The sequence below is a fragment of the Salvelinus sp. IW2-2015 genome, unplaced genomic scaffold (assembly GCF_002910315.2).
Source record: "Salvelinus sp. IW2-2015 unplaced genomic scaffold, ASM291031v2 Un_scaffold5474, whole genome shotgun sequence".
Lineage (NCBI taxonomy): Eukaryota > Metazoa > Chordata > Actinopteri > Salmoniformes > Salmonidae > Salvelinus > Salvelinus sp. IW2-2015.
This window is the reverse complement of record NW_019946739.1, coordinates 19,939-23,690: the sequence shown is the minus strand read 5'-3', so window position 1 is coordinate 23,690 and position 3,752 is coordinate 19,939. Positions and strand designations below refer to the sequence as shown.

The following is a 3,752-nucleotide window of genomic DNA, read 5'->3' as shown; positions in this document are numbered from 1 at the left end:
TAAATAATTATTGGGGTATCTACTTCTTATTATATACTTTACTATTATATTCACTTCCACTACATTCTAAAGAAATATGTACTTTTTCTGACACCCAAAAGTACTCGTTACATTTTGACATGCTTAACAGGAAGGAAGATGGATCCAATTCATCCCTATAAAGAACATCCCTGGTCCTCCCTAATGCTCTACATCTGAGGACTGTCACTAAACAGAGAACATCCTGGTTCATCCTACTGACCTCTAATTGGGAGGATGACTAAACAGAGACATCCTTGGTCATCCTACTGCCTCTGATCTGGATCGACTCATAAACACAATGCTTGTTGTAAAATTATTGGCTAAGTGTGTCCCTGCTATCGTATATTTAAACTTTAAGATGGAGCCACCTGGTTTTGCTTAATAAGTATTTGTTATTTTACTTTTCATTAGACTGACAAAAATACGCAAAATGTTAAAAGGTTGGGCCATGTTTCATGAGCTGAATTAAAGATTTGCATAAACAGCTTTTTCTCTTCAAATTTTGTGCAAAATTTGTTTTCTTCCCTGTTAGTATATTTCTCCTTGACAAGATCATCCACCTGCAGTGTGGCTATCAAGGAGCTGAATTAAACAGCATGGTCATTACACAGGTGCACCTTGTGACTGGGACAATAACAAGGTCACTCTAAAATGTGCGCTTTTTGTCACAACACATGCAAGTTGTCTTGTCATTTTGAGGATGCATGCATCTGGATGTTATGCAGGAATTGTCACCAAAATGCAATCAAAGTTTATTTGTCACGTTGCGTCCGATAACAGGTGTCGACCTTACAGTGAATTGCTTACTTACGGCCCATTCATCTAGAGCCATTGCCATGAGCGCACAAAAAATTTCATAGCCTCGGCCTTACATCAGCGCCAAGGTATTTCACAGTGTGAACCGGATCTGAGAGACAAGGCAGCAGGGCCTTCTATGCATCAAAGGAACATAAGAATTGACATTCCAATTAGGATCTGGCAACAAAATACTTGAATCAGTTTGGAACCATTGCCCTTAATGTCGACCGTAAACACTAATGCGTAGCAGATTAGGCCGATTCCGCTAAGTATCAAAATCTGTAAAAGAGACGTTCAATTTCTACAACCACCTAAAGGAACGAATTCCAACTTCCATACAAAGTTCTAACTCAGGAGATGAACCTGGAGAAGGAGTCCCCTAAGCAGCTGCTCCTGGAGGCTTGTTCACAAACCAGGAACACCCACAGAGCACAGGGACAAAACACATTGACCCAAAACCAAGTCTGAGAAACAAAAGATAATTACTTAGATAAATTGGAAAAGAAATCACAAAAACAGAGGCGACTTAGAAGAGCTATTTTTGCTCTATAGTCAGAATCGGGGACTGAGTCACTGCTTATGTGTGCTCTTTCCTGCCGTCCCTAGGAGGGGTGCGTCACTTGAGTGGGTTAGTTACTGACATGATGCTTCTTGTCTGGGTTGCGCGTCCCCCACTTGGTTGTGCCGTGCGGAGATCTTTGTGGGTATACTCAGCCTTGGCTCAGGATGGTAGTTGGTGGGTTTGAAGATATCCCTCTGGTGGTATAGTGGTGGGGTGGCTGTGCTTTGGCAAAGTGCATGGTGGGTTATACCTGCTGTTTGGCCCTGGTCGGGGGTATCTCGGATGGGCACAAGTGTCTCCGGACACCTCCTGTACTTCACTCCATTATTACGCTGCAATAGTTTGTGTCGGGGGCTAGTTGTTCAGTCTGTTTATCTGGATATTATTCCTGTCTTATTTACAATTTAATTACATGTTAGTCTTTAGCAGGACGCTCTTTCCAGAGCGACTTCCATTGGATGCTTCCTTTCTGACATCAGTGGAACAGCCCTTTACAACAGCTGATTCTAAATTCTTTAAGGGGGGCAGAAGGATTACTTTAATCCTATCCGAATTTTCTATGCACTTAATCCAGTGTCCTGTGTTGAATTTAAGTATGCTCTTCTCTAATTTCTTCTCTTCTTCCATTTTCTGAGAGGACCTGAGCCTAGGATCATGCTCAGGCACTACCTGGCTGTCCCCCAGTCCACCTGGTATTTTCTGCTGCTCAGTTTCAACTGTCCTGCTGCGGCTATGACCTGTCTGATCCATGGTCCCAGACCTGCTGTTGTCTCTCTTCTTAGACGACAGTGAGGAATGATATCACCATATATATAATATAAAGTATCCCATAGTACAGAATATAGAACAGAAGTGTGATTGAATTATAAAGAAGTGTGAATAGAATTGACGAGTGTGATAGAATTAGAACCAGAAGTGTAAATAGAATTAGAACAGCAAGTGTAAATGAAATTGACAGAAGTGTAAATAGAATTAGAACAGAAGTTGTAAATTGAATTAGAACAGCAAGGTGTAAATAGACAGAAGTGTAATAGAATGTTTAGAACAGAAGTGTGAAAGTGGTTGTTCCACTGGATATCATAAGGTGAATGCACCAATTTATAAGTCGCTCTGGATAAGAGCGTCTGCTAAATGACTTAAATGTAAATGTAATGTTTCAGAGAGGGAGGGGCTTGTAACATCAGTAGTTTACAGCTATGTTTCAGAGAGGGAGGGGCTTGTAACATCAGTAGTTTACAGCTATGTTTCAGAGAGGGAGGGGCTTATAACATCAGTAGTTTACAGCTATGTTTCAGAGAGGGAGGGGCTTGTAAAATCAGTAGTTTACAGCTATGATTCAGAGAGGGAGGGGCTTGTAACATCAGTAGTTTACAGCTATGATTCAGAGAGGGAGGACAGAGTTCCCGAGGACAGAGTTCCTGAAACCATACAAGACATGCTTAGACAGAGTTCTCCCCCCCACATACATACACACATTACCTCAGTTGTAATAGTTAATTGTATTTATTTGCACTTTTCAATTGTAATTAGTGGACAGAGATAACAGTTTAATTATAAAAAAATAAAAATCACAGTACAGCGCGAATGAAAAATAAAACAGTGGAGCCGAGGCATAAAGTAAAAGATGGTTGACATAATTACATAACAGTAATAGTAAGGGGATACAGACAGAGCAGAGCACGGCTAATTGGACATGACTTCTGTAACCTCATCATTGGCACTGCCAGCCTGACACAGACTGGGTCTGCATACCAAATGGCAACATTTCTCTATATAGTGCACTACTACGGGCCCAGGGTCACTCTATCCCCCTACGGGCCCAGGTCCAAAGTAGTGCTCCAAATAAGGAATGGGGTGCTAGTTGGGATGCACCCAGGGACTACAACCTAAGGCAGGGCTGTGTTCAGTAGGGCTAGCATGCTAGTTGTTCCTGTGGACTTCCAGTCATTGCACGACTTCGCATTGGCTAACTTCCGTCATACTGGACGCAGAGACATAACGAGTTCATCTCTGGGTCAGTAGATAAAGGGCGGTCTAGTAGACACAAGGGGTATATCTGAGGCTCAGTGAGTCAAGTAGTAGTATCGGGAGCCTCATCTTTTGACTCTGGTCACGTATCTGTATAATAGGGCTTCGATCAGGCTGTAGGGATCGTAGCGAGGGTATTAGTGCAGTAACCTCATACTTGATAACTTCGCGTCGGGCGAGCTCCTAGTAGATAAAGGGCTCATCTGACTCTGGGTAGTAGATAAAGGGCTTCATCTGACTCTGGGTCAGTAGATAAAGGGCCTATCTGACTCTGGTCAGTAGATAAAGGACTCATCTGACTCTGGGTCAGTAGATAAAGGGCTCGTTTCGAAATCGAACAATT

At 42.4% G+C, this 3,752-nt stretch overlaps 1 long non-coding RNA gene across 1 annotated transcript; it reads right to left on the bottom strand.

Annotated features, from left to right (window-relative positions):
- Nucleotides 1-2,861: 2,861 nt before the first annotated feature.
- Nucleotides 2,862-3,672, bottom strand: LOC139026681 (uncharacterized). The gene is made up of 2 exons (XR_011478574.1): nt 3,618-3,672; nt 2,862-3,391 (listed from the first exon to the last, which is right to left on the bottom strand). It is a non-coding gene; the product is annotated as an uncharacterized lncRNA (long non-coding RNA).
- Between the last annotated feature and the right edge of the window lie 80 nt (nt 3,673-3,752).